This window comes from Ambystoma mexicanum, chromosome 9, assembly GCF_040938575.1.
Source record: "Ambystoma mexicanum isolate Mex_15411 chromosome 9, UKY_AmexF1_1, whole genome shotgun sequence".
In the NCBI taxonomy this organism is placed as follows: domain Eukaryota; kingdom Metazoa; phylum Chordata; class Amphibia; order Caudata; family Ambystomatidae; genus Ambystoma; species Ambystoma mexicanum.
Genome location: NC_090931.1, coordinates 899182502 through 899200128, shown reverse-complemented (window position 1 = coordinate 899200128; position 17627 = coordinate 899182502). Strand labels below are relative to the sequence as shown.

General features: G+C 47.8%; 1 protein-coding gene across 5 annotated transcripts in view; it reads left to right on the top strand.

The window, feature by feature from the left end:
- The window catches only part of DIP2A (disco interacting protein 2 homolog A), a 2340120-nt gene that overhangs the window by 2231073 nt on the left and 91420 nt on the right, over positions 1-17627 (top strand). The gene's annotated exons all lie outside the window — the stretch shown is intronic.

Here is a 17627-nt window from a genome sequence, read left to right as displayed (position 1 = left end):
CTCTGCCGTGCCTAGCCTTGAAAAGTGGTATTCTGGTCAGGTATCCTCCCCTGGGTCTTCACTAAAGTGGTTAGATAAGGAGCGGGGCTTTTTAAGGCTTTTCTCTTGGGTTTATCGAACTTTCAAACACTTAAAAATACTTGTTGGCTCAATGCAACCCTTTTTCAACTTCATAAAAGAGCCTCCTGTAAAGACTTTTAATTGAGACCGGTGACCTTAAGGGAACTAGACCCCCTGCCTTTCTAGCTAGGAAAGTACCTTATTTCTAAAATTTTGTATGGTATTTGCTAACTCAAGTTGTTGATTACTTATCTGGTTCTATATCCTTATTCACTTGCTTTACTACATTTACAGTACACTGCAAGCAATCTCTAACTGTATTTTAAAAGTAAAGTGTTAGTGCTCCTAGCAGAACACATAAAAGTGAATGTGTATATAATGGTAGTGAATGTTTCTAATGGATTCCTTCCTCCCACGGATTCCTCATCTTTGATAATCCTATCCACAGCGCAGCTGTTCTTCGGAAACCTTTCGACTTGCAGCTCTGCATTGGCTTCCTCCGACACCCTTACGCACCCCGCACCAGACATGACGGCAAGGCCAGTGCCGCACCCTGTGATTTCAGTTCCTTTTTTCTATAAACCCTGTTCGCTATTTGAAACCCGCTCTTTGAGCTTTGGAAATTTTTTCTCTGTGCTATGCTTACTCCCTCGAAGGCATCTGGCTTCAAACCATGCACAGATTTCAGCAGGCAGATGCGGTTCTCCGTTCTGCACTGGATTTGCGCCTACTGCTTGGTCGAGGATTATGACACCCAGGATTGGGGTTGTGCCAGTCCATGCACCCGAATGCCCTTTGGGAAAGGGCGGCACAGATCTTCACATTCGTCCACAAGTCGAAGGTTGAGGCTCTGGGTTCTTGTTTGAAGTCACACGACGCAGAACCCTGTTGCGCAGACAGGCCAGCTCTGCACACCTAGAGGGAGAAAGACAAGAAGAAGAAACGGATTGGTCTTACTCCCATAGTGATTCCTCAAACCAACTTTCTTCTTCTAAGAAGAGCCACCACTCCAAGGCTTTTGCGGGGAGAACTTTTCCTACCCAATCCTCGTGATGGTACTGGCAGATAGCACCACATCTGTTACAAGGGGTGGGTACCCGCTGAGGACATTTCCTGCACACCTATGGACTCGGGCCTGGACCTAAAGACAACAAGGTTCCTCAGTGCAGACAGACCCCGCCTTCGTGCGTCCCAGTCTCGGTGCCAGTTCCAGCTTCATCATCGGCATTGTGGATGTCTGAACTACTCAGGAATACATCCCTCTCACCATGAGCGCCTTCATGTCCAAGATGTATGACATCTATGATGAGGAAGGAGACCAAGTACCCTTTGGGTTAGAACCCCTGCTTTCTAGTGAGGAGATGAATTTACTTGAGGAATTGTACAATGAAGATGAGGATGTCCTGGGGCTGGTCGAAGAACTGCAGATTGCCAGTGGCCTCGATACTTCCCCTGAGATGGACGTTCTGCCAGCTCCCACTCCTGATAAGCCTTGAGCTGCTTTTCAGCGAATGATGGTAAAAGTGGCTGACACTCTGGGGCTTTCTACTCTGTCAAGAACTAAAAGTCAGCATGAACTGTGAGACATTCTAGATGATGCCCCCAAGAAAGATGCTCCTGTCCTTCAATGTGGCAGTGGAGGCCCCCGTGCTATTAGTCTGGGAGAAGCCTGCTTCTGCTACGGCAGTTGACAGAGAGCTGGCAAAGAAACATTGTCCTGCTCTGTCGGATCCTGCTTTTCAGCCCTCGCATGCCTCTCCAGAGAGTTGGTGGTTCAGGCAATGACCGCTAACTTGAAGACCTCCACCTTCCCTTTCACCCGGCAGGGGAGTGTAAGAGACTTGACTCCTGCTGAAGAAGGTATTTGCATTGAGCAGTCCCGCCATATGTGCTCTGAATGCCTATTGTGCCCTGGCAAAATTCTCCTTCGGCCTTTGGTCTGCTGTGGCCAATGCGGCTGACACTATGGATTGTGTGGGCATCACTCGAACTTCAGGTGCCTACATCCACGTGCGATTAATCGAAAACACAGGAAGTACCTATGGTTGGTGATGGGCCAACACCACAACCAGTTCATGGTCCTGCAGTTCGTTCACTCTGTCTTTGGCTCCCAGGGTTTTTACCAAGCTGCTAGCAGTGGTGGTGGCTCGTCTCAAGAGGGAGGCCATTTATATCTTTCTCTAATTGGCCTGGCTCGTCCAAGCTCGCTCACTGAGTCTAGTGTCTGAGCACTTGCTCCGCACATGCATTCTATTGCACTGTCTGGGCTTTGCCCTTAAATACAAAAAGTCTCTGGTTTTGCCATCCCATTCTCTTCTAATCATCGGAGCAGTATTGGATAATGGCTTGGTCACGGACTTCCCACCTGTGAAACCAGTGGCAAACATCTTTCGGATTGCCAATGTCCTCCAATCCCCAAAACAAGTCCTGGCCTCTACCTTACCGTGCCTCATGCCCTCCTGCATCTTAGTGGTGCGAGAGGCGAGACTGCTCATAAGATCGCTTCAGTGGCTTCTCCGTTGCCAATGGTCACAATTTCAGGGCCACATGTCAGACCTTTTAGAGATCTTGGACAATGTGGTTCAAGACCTTGTGTGGTGGGTCATACGAGACAACTTGCTGAGTAACGTAGTTTGCCAACCTTGGCCCCCAGGTGATGGTTGTCATGGATGCATCTCTGACTGTTTGAGGAGCTCACCTGTCGGATCTGGCAGTGAGTGTATTGTGGTCTCCCGTGGAGTCTTGGGAACATATTAACTTGCTGGAGTTGAGGGCAGGGTGATGAGGCTGGCCTTGGGCGCTTTCCTCCCCTCTGTGAAGCACAAGACTGTGCTGATCCTGACGGACAACAGAGTGGCCATTTACTACCCCAACTAGCAAGGTGGTGTGGGGTCCTTGCCTCTGTGCAGAAATGCAATGCAACTGGGGTTCCGGGCTCTGGAGAACAGCTTCTCTTTGACGGCAGCCCATCTGGCCAGAAGAGAGGATGTCACAGCGGATACCTTGAGCAGGCAGACTTCGGTCTCCCACAAATGGGAGCTCTGCCAGGACGTTCTAGAGATGTTGCGGAATTCCTCAAGTGTACCTCTTCACTTCTGGTATGAACACAAAGTGTGAGTTCAGCTGCAGGACATTTCCTCACCAGGGAGCTTTGGGGGAAAAACTGATTGAGTGAACCTTCAACATCCTTTATGTGTTCACGCCAATCACCGTCATTCTGCTGGTTTTAATGAGATTGCGCCTGTTCGGAACCACATTGATCCTGATCACTCCGGACTGGGCTCGGAGGACATGGTATCCAGAGTTGCTGGACAAGTCCATCAGCCCTCCCTGTCGTCTGCCGAGGAGAGTTGACTTGCTCTCCCAATCAGAAGGGCGGGTCTTCCGCCCAAACCTCAACAGCCTGAACCTTCATGCTTGGCTACTGAGAGGCTGAGATACAGGGAGATGGACTTGTCAGACTATTGAAGTACTCCTCGAAGGACTCCTCTCAGCTCGAAGGCCAGCAACCAAGTCTTTTTATGCATGCAGATGACCTACATTTTGGGTTGGTGCCGGGAGAGGAATCTGGATCCTTTATCCTGTCCCATAGCCCCTATTTTGGATTTGTTGCTGCCCATGGCGCAAGTGGGCCTGCAGATTGGCACTGTTAAGGGATACTTCACTGCTAGTTATGTTTTCAAGAGGCCCCCCCCGGAACAGGGCTCATTCTTCACAATCCCCACCATCATGCAGTTCTTGCAGGGTTTGTGTAACCAGTTTCTTCTACGCCAGTTGGTGGTTCCAGCGTGGGGTTTAAATTTGGTTTTGACATTTCTTATGGAAAGTCCGTTTGAGCCCTTTCATTCCCTTTCTATAAGATTGCTAACCCTTAAGTGATTTTCATGAGACGGGTGAGCTCCAGGTATTGTCTGTTAAAGCCCCCCTATTTGGTTTTCTCCAGAGAGAAGGTGACAGAGTGAGGCCCTCTTTTATTTTTTTATTTGTTTTTATTGATTTCGTTGAAAAACTCAACCTTTCAATATAAAATAATACAAAATTATATTATATTGTTTTATGCATTTTTTTTACAAAGTTCCTGTTAGTCTTTAAAAAAAGAGAACCTTCTCAAATATATAACTGCATTTGATAGTACTATATTTTCGAAGGGATTGGTTCCTATGACGTATTCCACATCTATGACAGGTAATCACCACAGCTATTCTGCGTCGATGACGTCGATGCGCTGTCCTCGAGGGCCTCCATCGAGCTGACGTCACCGGATGTTATAAGTAGGACGCACGACGCCCGTAGCCTCAGTTCTGTTTTTTCCGCTAACGTGTTCGCTTCAGAGATCTCGACGCGCCTCGGTTCTTCTGAGTTATTCTATCGGTTCTTACGAACGTGTTTGTTGAGAAGATATCATGTCTTCGTCTTCTTCCACCCCGCGGTCGGGATTCAAGAAGTGTCGGGACTGCGGTTCCAAGATGTCACTTATGGACCCGCACGACGCCTGCGTCTGGTGCCTCGATGAGGACCCCGCCACAGATGACTGTGACGATTGCCAGTTGTTAACATCGAAGGCCTTGCGGGAAGGGAAGAAGAAGCTTTCTGTCGGTCAGGTTTCCAAGCCCCGAAAGTCGAAATCCGCTGGGCTTTCGAACGACGATTCGAGAGGCGACTCTCCGCGTCGTCGTCGTAAGTCCAGGGGGTCTCGTTCCCGGAGTGGTTCCCGCCACTCCTCTGCCTCTTTGAGGCACTCGCGGAAGCGCCATCACCAGTCGCCTTCCCAGTCCTCGTCCGAGGACTCCGCCCGTCGGCCTGTTGCTTGTCCCAACAAGCACTCTTCTCCTGCGGAATGGGATGCATTTCGTACAGAGATGACGATTTTCCAATCGCAGGGTTCTGTTCCGTCCGCTCCTTCGAAAGAAGCCGGCAGGGAACGTGCTAGGGCCGCCGCTCGCACGCCTTCGGGCTTGGGTGGTCGGCACGATCATCGGGAGCCTTCGAGGTCCTGATTGGACAAGGTGGATCGCTCTAGCCATGCCCGCTCCAGGTCCCGGTCCTCGACGCATTCGAGACTGTCGGAGCCTGTGAGGTCTTCGAAGAAGACGTCAGCGCCATGTCGTCGAGGGACTCTCTCAAGGCTCCGCCTCCGAGGAAGCCATCGGCACCGAGGCCGTCGAAGGACACGCTCAGGGCACCGCCCTCGAGGCCTGTGTCGAAGCCATCGGCGCTGCGCTCGACATCAACGCCAATTCTGTCAACGCCTTTTGTGGAGCCTCTACCGGAGGTACCCCGTGTATTGGTGGAAACTCCGAGGAAGGCCCTGAAGAAGTCGATGAGGTCTGTATTTGAGCCTTTTTCAGTGCCCTCTTCTAGGGATTTGTTCGAGCCTCTGGATTATATTTCTGAGGTGGAAGAAGGGTCTGAGGAAGGTTTGGTTCCTGATGAGGTTCCTGACGACCTCTTATCTGGTCATAGCCAGTTGGAAGACCTGCTTCAGTCTTTGCACGATGCCAGTGGTCTGGACACCTCTCCAGAGGTTGATTTCGGTAGGCCTGAGCCTGGCACGCACGCCGAGTCCTCGTACCGGCGGCTCATGTCGAGGGTGACGGAGTACTTGGGGTGATCTGTGCCACCAGTGGATTTTCTGCAGGATGACCTGACAGATATCTTGGACCAAGGTCCACCAACTGACCCGGTACTGCCATTCTATATGGCCTTGCAAAGAAGGGTGGTAGCGGCTTGGACTGCTCCGGAGTGTCTCCCGGCAGTCGTAAGTCATTGCCGAAAAAGTACCGCCCAGCCAGTGGCGACCCCAGCTACTTGTCCATGCACCCTACTCCGGAGAGTTTGGTGGTGCAGGCAGCTACGGCCCCGGCTAAATAGGCGTTGTATCCTACCATCTCTCCTGATAGGGACGACAAACGTTTTGACGGTTGGGCGAAGAAAGTCTTTTCTTCAGGGGGTATGGCTTTGAAAGCAGCCAACTCTGTGTGTGCCTTAGCACGTTTCACTCACACTCTGTGGAATTAGGTTTCATTGGCGGCTGAACATATTCCCGAAGGGGAGGAACGGGAGGGCTTTCTTTCCCTTGTACAGGATGGCAAGGATGTCATGTGTGAATCCGTTCAGTCAGGTCTGGACGTGGCAGACTGTGTCAGCCGGTCCATTGACGGCGGGCACCGTGATGCTCAACTTTGTGTGGTTCCGGAAGTCGGGGTTTGCTCCTGATGTGCAGGCCCGGCTTCTCAACATGCCTTTTGATGGTGACTATCTTTTTGGCAGCAAGGCTGACGAGAGCCTTGAGAGGTTGCAGGCCTCCAAAGCTGCAGCGAAGTCGTTGAGCGCTGCAGTTCGTCAACCTCTGCCTTTTCGTCCTAGGGGACAGCAATGGAGGGGAGGTTCCTTTCGATACTACTCGACCTTTGGTAGATCAAGGGGAGCTACAAGTCAAATGGACCAAGGTAGGAGTACCAGAGGTGGAAACCAGGTACTCGAGGTGCCAAGGCCGCTCGGGCAGTTGCCTCTTTGCCCTCAGGGATGACCGCAGCCGCTTCAGCTCAGTCATGAAGCCATGTCCCATGGTTCACCGGTTGGGGAAAGGCTGGCGCAGCATCTTGTAGAATGGCGTGCCATTACTTCAGATGTGTGGGTTCTGGAGATCATAGCCCACGGCTAAAGTCTTCCTTTCCGGCAGAAGCCTCACAACAATCCACCAGGGAATCTCTCTTTGAAGAGTCCGGATCCGCTCCTTGCGCAGGAAATCAAATCCCTGCTGCAGAAAGGCGCCATAGAACTGGTGCCTGTAGCGGAGAGGCACAAGGGATGGTATTCCCCATATTTGTTTATCCCGAAAAAAGACTGGGGATTGAGACCCATCATGGACTTGGTAGTTTGAACAAGCTCCTCAAGAAGAACTTTTCAAAAAAAGTTCAAGATGGTTACTCTCTCTCAAGTCCTCCAGGCCCTTCAACTTCAGGACTGCTTGGTGTCTCTCGACCTCAAGGACGCTTACTTTCATGTGCGATTCATCCCAAGCACAAGAAGTACCTGAGGTTTGCGGCTGGCGACTCACACTTTCAGTTTCGGGTCCTGCCGTTCGGATTGACCTCCGCCCCAAGGGTTTTCACCAAGCTCATGGTGGTGGTGGCAGCGTATCTCAGGAAAGGGAGATTCACGTCTACCCCTACCTGGACGATTCATTGATCAGGGCGCACTCTCCCGAGCAAGTGCTGGATCATCTGTCAGTCACCTGCCACTCCCTTCACAGGCTGGGCTTCTAACTCAACTTAAAGAAGTCCCACTTGACGCCAACCCAGCGGCTCCAGTACATTGGAGCTGTGCTCGACACATCCCTCGGGCAGTGTTTCCCTCCCCAGGTGAGGGCTCATCACATTCTGCAGATGGTACGCAAGTTTCAACATGCCCAGAGTCTCCCGGCGTTCGAGTTCTTGAGGTTGCTAAGCCTCATGGCATCCTGCATTCTCCTGGTGCCAGAGGCCAGGCCCCTAAGAGGAACCTTAGGGGACGAGTTCGTAGTGGAGTGGTCCTTCCCACTGCTGTACGCGTTTCCTCCAGTCCCCGTCATTCCGCAAGTGCTGAGGAAGTTACGGAGGTTTGGATCCCGAATGATCCTCATTGCTCCGGCATGGGCCCGGAGAACGTGGTACCCGGACCTTCTCAACATGTCCATCTGCCCTCCACGCCATCTTCCCTACCGAGACGACGATCTCTCACGGGAGGGGAGTCAGGTTCTCCATCCAGAGGTCAAGTCCCTCAACCTTCATGCTTGGCTTCTGAACAGTTGAGGTATAAGGATTGGGACCTCTCTGAAGACGTGATGGTGATGTTGTTTTCGGCCAGAAGGCCTGCAACAAAGTCCCTGTACCGTTGCCGTTGGAGAAAGTTATGCGACTGGTAAAGGGTTAAGAATGTGGATCCTTTTTCATGTGCTATTCCTGTGGTTCCGTCTTTTTTGCTTTTGTTAGCCCACAAGGGCCTGCAAGTGGGTACCATTAAAGGTCACCTGGCGGCGCTGTCCATATTTAAGCGTTTGTCTGAGGAGTGTTCTTATTTTAAGATTCCTTTGGTTTCTCAGTTTCTGAAAGGGCTCACTAATGTGTTCCCACCGTCACCTTTCCAGATGCCCGGTTGGGATTTGAACCTAGTTCTAAAATTCCTAATGGGAGCTCCGTTTGAGTCTTTACATTCTTGTCCTTTGAGACTGTTGACTTTGAAATCTGTATTTTTAGTTGCGGTCACTTCCACTCGCAGAGTGAGTGAGTTGCAGGCACTTTCCGTTATGCCACCCTTCACGGTGTTCCATAAGGACAGGGTTGTCCTTAGGGTTCGTCCTTCTTTTCTGCTGAAAGTTGTGTCGGAATTTAATTTAAGGCAGAAGGTCATTCTTCCGGCGTTCTATCTCTCCTCCGCATCCTGGTAAGGAAGAGGAGAGGCTCCATAGGTTGGATCCTAGGGGAGCTTTAAGTTACTACATCTCTCGCAGGTCCTGGGTCAGAGTGGACGATCAGCTCTTTAAAGGAAGGCGTTTGGAACAAGCTGTTACTAAGCAGACTTTGTCTAGATGGATTATCTTGACAATTTCTGAATGTTACCGCTTGGCGGGTAAGGACCCTTCGGTAGGCTTACAAGCCCATTCTACCAGGGGTGTGGCTGCCTCTACTGCTCTGCATAGCGGTGTTCCCATTCGTAACATTTATGAAGCAGCCACATGGGCCTCTGTCCATACGTTTGTAAAACACTATTCCCTGGATTCTATCCATGGGAAAGATTAGGCCTTTGGCAAGGCGGTCCTTTATTCTGCAATTTAATTGGGCATTCTAAAATTCTAAATTCTCTTCCACCTCCATACGTTGGTACTGCTTTGGGAGTCTGTCATAGATGTGGAATATGTCAGAGGAACCAATCCCTCGAAGAACAAGTTACTTTCTTACCTGGTAACGTTCTTTCGATGGGATGTTCCGATGACGTATTCCACATCGTACCCTCCCAGCCTGCCCCGCTACAGAATTTCTTATGCGATTGCAGCTTACGTTTCCGCAAGGCTTTCTGTGGTCATACTGGCAGAAGATTGGTGCCACACGTTCTGCAAAAAAACTACAACTGAGGCTACGGGCGTCGTGCGTCCTACTTATAACATCCAGTGACGTCGGCTCGACGGAGGCCCTCGAGGACAGCGTATCAACCTCATCGACGTAGGACGCAGACGCCAAAAACTTTCTGAAGCAGCATAGCTGTGGTGATTACCTGTCATAGATGTGGAATATGTCGTCAGAACATCCCATCGAAAGAACGTTACCAGGTAAGAAAGTAACTTGTTCTTATGTTCATAATGAAAAATGAACGTTTACAATACAGACATTCACGTTAGTGCTTACATTTCATAAAATTAAACTGCCTCTTCGTAAGGCCGGTGATCTTGGAAAACTGAGTTACTTTAGCTTGGCAGATCATGCAAGTCCCATAAGCTAGCTTCTTGACTACGCACTCATTTATCTCAAATTCATATCTAGAAACATCTCTTGTAATCCTTAGCCCAATTCAAGGTACATCTGAAAACTCACAACCGCCAATCTCACAGATAATAGTTTGCGATTATACAAGGTATTCCATATACTTTCTGGAGTCACATTTCGATATTCATCAAAATAGTGATAAAATTACAGTTTCCTAGCCTCTTGGAGTGCGTGACAAGCAATCAACAAGCGCTTAATAGTTTCCGGCTGTTCTGGTTTCAAGCTAAATCTGCAGATGTTTATATCTTTAGGAATAATTTTCCGTGTTGCTAGCACATCTTTGGTGGACCATAAATTAAGCCGAAATCTCAGAAATAAATCCTTATGATTTGGAGAGGGGAATCTGATTAAGTATGTTTCAGACATTTGCAATTCTTTTGCTAGGGATTTATGCTCTTGTAAATGCTTAAGTTTTAGACACTCTTCTCTGGTAGTGATCCAGTACTGCTGCCATATTTTAACTTTGGCTCTAGTCGGGTAGGTTTTTAAGAGATCTTCAGATACATACGCCAGAAGCATGAACTCTTGTGTTTTTGCTTTCCACACTCTCATACTTTTGTGTGTTGTCACATTTGTATATTTTGATAATCTATCCAATATAGAGTCAGGTTTACAAGACATACTTAATTTTCTGTATGGGCAACACATTTTCCACATGTTCATACTATATAAGGATAATAATCCTAGCTCATACCTCAAGATACACATGGAGACACTTTTAGAAAGTTTCAAGATTCTTTTTGTAAAAAAAAGCCTTAAATCTGTAACCAAAAGCTTTCACAGGGCCAAGTTTGTGATTCTGCGCCATAGATAACTATGGGGACAACTTTCTGCTTATAAAATGTATGCAACGGTAGTTAAGAGAATTTGCCATACTTGGCATGAATAATGCTCGCTTGAGCAGCAGCCGTCCTTATTTTCCTTTGTATCTCGAGGAGATATGGTTGGTCAGCTACATGGTTATTGGTATTAAGCCCCAAGTATTTATATTCATGTACTATTTCTAAGGGTGCTTTTTTAAGTAGCCATCTGAAGTGATTTGTTTTGATAACCTGGCAGTTGCACTTATCATAACCTTCGATTTTGCAAGATTTATGGTTAACAAATTTCCTTCTATATATTTGTGTAAGGGAGAATTCTCTTACAAGGCTAATTTCCCAAACCTAGTGAGTGCCCCAGCAGCTTTGCTGGATTTTTGGGGTTTGTTTTTTTCTCCTGCTAAGAGTGAGACACTTTTCCTCCCACTCTTAGGCATGATTTGAGGTATGTCTTTGACCTTTTGTGTGCTTATGGGCTATGGGTGTTTTTGCTCCATAGGTTATCATCTGTTTTTGTGCATGTGTTACACAGCACCCTCAGTGCAGTAACACAGGGGTGTCATAGTGACCCCCAAACATAAACTCCATACCCTGGGATTGACTACTGTCTCCCAGGGCATGTAAAGTCACCATTGACTTTACTAGTCCAAAATTGTGAACAGAACCAGTACAAACCATCATATTGTGGAAGTACTAGAAGGGGTTCATTCAATTGCCCCTGGGTCTGTTTCCAAGGGGGGCACTGTCCAGTCCCCCCTTGTCGAGTTTCTGGATGGTGGCAGTGGTTACCACGCAAAATAATCCACCGGAATATTTCCTATGGGATTTTCCCATTGATTTTAAACGCACCGCTTTTTGGTGCAATGTGAAAGATACGACCGGTTTATTTAATATTAAATCCCCGGTTGGGTCTTTTTGCCAGAACTCTTTTCTAAAATGGCGTTCTTGTCTGTCTCTGTAACTCCAACCAAGGTCGGGCCTTTTGTTCCACTTTTTGGCGGGCTTCTCCACAGAAGCCCTCCAACTGGTGCCACTCTGTCTGGGTTCACAGGATGTGTGGGTGGGGGAATTGGCACCCTGGACTGTGTTGCCTTAACAACTCAAGTCGCACTCTGTTCTGTTTGACCCAGTGGTAAGCCGCCCAGCTCACCACTTAGCATGTATGAGTGACAGCTAGGCTGTTGAATGCAGGTTTTTCTGCATAAAAGCAGGGCTTTTGGGACTGGAACTTCAGAAGTCGCCACAGGACCTAAGAAATCCAAAGAGGGGAGAAGCTGAGCCATCTGCAACGATGACACCACCGGTGGAGCCCAGCTGCAACGACCTCACCACTTTCCCGACGACAAGAGAAGACCACCTGCTGAAAGAGTCTTCTTCCTCTGAGCTGGTGGGATCAACCAGTTCGCCATTTCGCCTTCCAGGACATCTGTTGGTCGAATCGCCCGTGCCAAGCACCCCGGCGGCCGGATAGCCAAGCTTCACCACTGTGACCGCGAATAAAAGGAACGCACCTTTTAACCAACGAAATCCACGGCTGGTGTCTTCCCTGGGCAGTGCAACGACTCCAAGTTTCCTCCTCGTTGAGATCCTCTCTTCCCCTGGTCGAAACCACAAACTGCACCTTCTGCCAGGAACAACTGCCACCGCTGGACCTTCCTCAACTTTAAAGGTACAGTCTTCCACCTGGCCTCCCTTTCTACGGTTTGCTAAAGGTGACCCTTAAATCCTTTGCTTTCCTACTGGGTTGGCCCCAGACCTTGTAACTTTACCTTCTGAATCAACCCCACCTCTTTTGAACATTTCTCAACTGTGTGATCTTGGGCACATTTCACCTCGCTCCATTTAAAGTGGGCCCGGCCTATGAACTTTGGCTCTACAGTAGACTCTGCCTTCTTTAACTTGTTTTGGTCTTTTAAAAGTGTTGGGAACTGTTTATTTTTATGACCTGCCTTTTTCTCTCCCTTTTACTTAATTATTGGAGTGCCATCTAAGTTACGAGCTCACCTCTGTTTTGACAAAAAGTGGTGTTTTGACTTAGAATTGTCTAATAATTCTTAAGGGAGGTGTGTATACTTTTCTGATTGTATTTTGAACTTGCTTTGATTAATAGTGCTAGTGTATTTTCTTAAGTGTGTGTTCAATAAATAATTATATACTTTTGATACAAAGCTCTGGTCAGTGTTTGCTTGCTCTACTGTGTTTTTAGCCCTATTGTGTATCCTCTGTATACTGCCTAACTCTTCTTGAGAGAAGTCTGACTGCTTAGCCACAGCTACCAGTTAAATCTGGGTGGTGCAGACTGCTACCAATTGGGTTTACTGCTTACTCCTGTAGTCTTAATCTTCTTGCAGTGGTCCACAAGGGAACTGCACAGGATTCTGCCTAACAATTTGCCAAGTTGTAATAAAAGCATTTGTAACCGCCTGGGAGTTTTCGCCAACAACACTAAGTCGTCGGCATAAAACAACCATGGGATCGCATGCAAACCCAATCTTGGGAAGTCAGAAGTGATGGCCGTAAAAAAACTGCTTCCTGTCAGAAATAAAACCTGTTTGAAAGGGATCTTGCAAGTTCATCTTTAATACCCACTGATTAAACTCGTCAAAAATCAAACGAGCGAAGAGCTTGCCTGGAACATCCAGAACCGCAACCGGTCTATAATTCTCTGGGCGCTGACGGTCCCCCTTCTTATATATCGGTACTAAGACCGATTTACGCCACAATGGAGGCATTTGGCGTGTATAAATTACTTGTGAGAAAATGACAAATAGAATTTTGCCCCATGCTTCAGGATGTAACTTAAGCATTGCGTTTGACAGTCCGTCAGGGCCTGGTGCTCTAGACGTGCTAAGTTTAGATATATTAAAGGCTACACTTCAGACTCTCATTCCCCATGGATTGTTATTTTAAAAATGTCTGTGGTTAGAGGAGCTACCAAACGCATATCTTGTGACAAGCCTTGTGAGCAAGTTATCTTCAGCTCTGGTAGCGGCCACTGGCTGTTGGAATTAGCAGTATCTCTATTTGTCAAGTTTTGCAATTTACCATCTATACGCGTTAGTTGTTGGGATAATATGAAGCCTAGATTGAATAGGTCTTCACGCGCCTGCCAGATTATATTCCTGATGACTCCTGAACTCATCCACAATTTAACAGCTGAGGCATCGTTTTCTTTTATGAATTCAACTTGTGCAATGTCACTGGAGCATAGATCTTGAAGTAACGGTGTATCCCCCATTATATTTAGTACACTAGTCCTATTTAAATCGTACAAATTAAAGGCACCACCGCTTCATTGCAAAATGAGATTATGAGTTTTATAATCACAATTGCCATGTTTCACCTTGCTACCATTCGCTGTGGTTGGAGGCAAGGAATTCGGACTGGGTCTTGGTATTCCGTCATTTACCCTCTGTATTTGAGCATTTCTTGGGCCAATCGGCCTTCTATTTAGATCTCTAAAGGGTTCCAAGTCTTTAGGAGCATGACTCCTTTCCGACCGGGACATAAAAAGGGCAATTGACTTCCCTATTTCTTCGCGTGTTAAATTTGACATTTTTTTTTTGTGCCGGACTAGTGAAAGCCATAGAGGCATCTTTTACAGTATCATCCTGATTTACTAAGGGTTGTAGAGGAGTTTCATTATTTAGGATTTTTCGGACTTCATTAAACAAGTTGTCCAGCGGTTTGTATGCAAGCGCAGATGCGGATCTAGTTGGCACCAAGGTATTTAGATGACTAAGTTGTGTAGCTTTTTTATTCCGTGCCAGATTTGCATACTTTTTCGAGACCACCAGGCTAGCTACTTGTAGACTCTTCTTTGGTAGCGTAAGGGAGTGAATAAAAAAGTGAGAATTTGCCTTAGCTGGCGCTGCTCTTGCTTTTTTTAGATCTGTACCCAGAACTCGCTGTCAAGATTTTTTTTCTTGTTTAGAGAATATAGTAAAGGCCGGTTTTCTGCTCGATTTTTGAGGAGGCACTATGCTAACTGCACGACTTGACTTTGTTCATGCACTTCTTCATTTGCATTATCTCGTTTTTGGCTAAGCGTGTGTTCTTTCATGTTATCAGCCCTTAATGTTGCCCCCTTTGTTACATGTAGTTAGCAAGATTTGGACATGTTCACCATGCCTGTATTGTCATCCGTTCGTTTGAGCATTTCTTCCATCATCCTCACATCAGTTATACTTGATGCAAGTTCCGGAACATCCTGCGGATCCATTGACGTACTAACATCAATATTATCCTTTGTTTTTACATTAGTCTGAATGAGTTGCATCATCATGTTATTTTGTTCATTTAGTTTTACATCAAGTTTCTCGTATAGTTTTGCTAAGGAAAATAAAGCAGTGTTCATTGCCTGGAGAGTAATCTCTGCAAAATGTAGGGAGCTTGCCACTAACAGATTCGAAGAAGGCTGGCACTGTTCCTTTCTCTTTCGTGAGGTTGGTTGCGTAAATGAAACAGACTGGGCAGACGACTCATGTGCCGAGTTCGAAAACATCACAGGGGATTGTGAAAGTTGACTCCGATCCAAACAGGGCGGTGAAGTTATGAGTATTGTTTGATTAACATTTCACTGCACAATAAACGCATGTTCACTATCAGCCATCATTTCTCCCCGTGACTGTGGGCTGGACAAAACACAGATAGGTGACTTTAGTATTGATTGTGATGTAATTGAAGTGTTATGAATTTGCACTATAGTATTAGTATGCTCTACTACGATCGGTAAAGGAATTTGAGTGCCACCTGGTTCCGTTTCCAGCAAGAAACCCGCCGCCAGTAGGGAGTCAGGTGGTGTACAAAGATTAATCGCTAGAGCCGTGATAAGCACATTACCAGCATCACCTTCTTCCCGCGGGAAATTTACTAGTGACAGTCTTTGAATTGTTAACACAACTATTGAGCTTGGGGTTGCTATACTGGAACAGTATTTTCGAATGTCATTTGTGAGGGACATCGCTCTTGCTCGAGTAGTTGAGCCTGCCTTTCGAGTCAGATTCAAAGTATGCGTAGTACGCTTGGATGTATTTTTCATGTCAGGCTGGCCATCTCCTAGCTCAATCTTCACACTGAATCTGATGGTTGTCTCCATGACCATCTGTCTGGCTTCAGAGCTGCCAGAAGCACGGAAACTGCTCTCCTGAACATCCGTGAAGACCTGCTCTCCAACCTGGATTCCAACACCCGCTGCATCCTTATCTTACTTGATCTCTCTTCTGCCTTTGACACGGTCAACCATGCCATCCTGCTCAACCGTCTCCCTGATAACCTGGGTATCACCGGTCAGGCCCTGGTGTGGCTGACCTACCTCCTCTCTGATCAACCCTCCCAGGTTCAACTCTCTATTTCCATCTCTACCTGTGGTGTTCCCCAGGGGTCTAACCTCTCTCCCTGGCTGTACAAACCAATACCTGGCACTTCTTGCCCACCGCATTGCCACACTCTGCCCCAACTTCCAGTGCTATGTGGATGACACTCAGCTCATTTTCAGGCTACCTTCAGCCACCTCTTCTCCCTCTCCCATCTCTGGCTGTCTGTCCGCCATCCAGGAGTGGTGTGCTGCCAATTATCTCTGCCTTAATGCAAGTAAGACTGAGATTCTCCTCATCGGCTTACCCGCTCCCGGCCTCTCTTGGCCCTCTTCCTGCTCCCACCTGTGAGGCTTAAAACCTTGGGGTCATCTTCAACTCCACACTCTCCTTCTCTCCTCACATCTCTGACGTTTCTAAGAAGTCACACTACCAGCTGCACCTCCTCAGAGGTATTCTTCCTTTCCTCTCCTTCCCCCAGAAGCTCACTGTCTCCAGAGCTATGGTTCTTTCTAGGCTGGACTATTGCAACAGCCTCTTTCTAAATCTGCCTGCTACTACTCTCCGCCCTCTGCAACTCATCTGGAACAGGACTGCGAGACTTGTCCTTGGCCTCAAGCCCAGGAATCGTATCCCTCCAGGACTGAAATCTCTGCACTGGCTCCCACTGGCTGCGAGGATAAAGTTCAAAACCCTCTGCATTGTCCACAAGGCTTTCTGGGGCCTGGGGCCTCAATACCTTCAACTCTCTCTTCCTAAATATCTTCCTTATCGAACTCTTCGCTCATCCGCCTCCAACTACCTCAGGGTCAGTCACTTCAAACAACGAGTTGGTGGTAGATCTCTTTCTTCTGCTGGGGCCTCCCTCTGTAACTGCCTCCCTGAAACATGAGGAGAATCATCTCTGGTTCATTAAGCACCTCAAAACCTTTCTCTTTGCTTCTGCTTTCTCTGCTCCTCTCCCCTGCTGAATTTCCTGGCTGAAACTGTAACTGCACTGGTTACCTGGTCACCCTCTGATCTCGGGCCCAGGTCCCCCCCCCCTCCCCCCCCCCAGTCGCACACCTGCACTGCCTCCTGGCAACCCCCGCACTTGGGGACGGTTTTCTGTATCCCTGCAGTCCCACTGCCTGCACTTGACACCTGTGGACACCTGATGTCTGCACTTACCCTTGCACTTGCCACCAACTGGCCGTACTTTTACCTATTGTTATTTATTCTATTATCCCATTTACTGCACTGTCCCCTCCCCCACCCCCACGCAGTTTTCCCCTTCCCATGCACTTGCACGACCTGAATGACACCTGGCCTAGTAGGATCGTTGTCTCTGTCTTCCCTCTCTTCCCCCTCACTTGCCTCGTCGCACCTTGAAACGGTATGTATCGGCGCGTTATAAATGCCATATCATATCAATTATTAACTTAGTCAGCTCTTTAGTTGGTGGCATTGCCGACATCAATGTGTACAGCGCTGACATGCACTCCACAAGGTTGTTCTATTAAAACACGACCACACACACAAGCATACAATACAATATTTACCCTCTCCATCCCCTCCAGCACACCAGCAAACTGCAAAGCAGCACTTAGGAAGCACTTTGTGAATTTGAGCGCGCGTATGCACCCGCATCCGCGCTTTTGGGTTCTTGTGGGAAAAGGAGCGAGGCCAGAAGATTCACCAACTGCAAATTAAAAAGAAATGAATACTATCAGAGGGCAAGTATAGTAAATATGTCCAAAGCAGTATTCTATATTATTCAGTGTTTATGGATGATGGAAGTCCATGTAAATCCTGGTAAATGGTCGTGCCGGCAAAGGTATTCTTGACAGCGTAGCAGTCGGGAGACAGCACGACCCAGCCAAACACAGCGAAACACTTAGGAAGCACTTCCAAAGGGGTCCTCGGACTTTCAT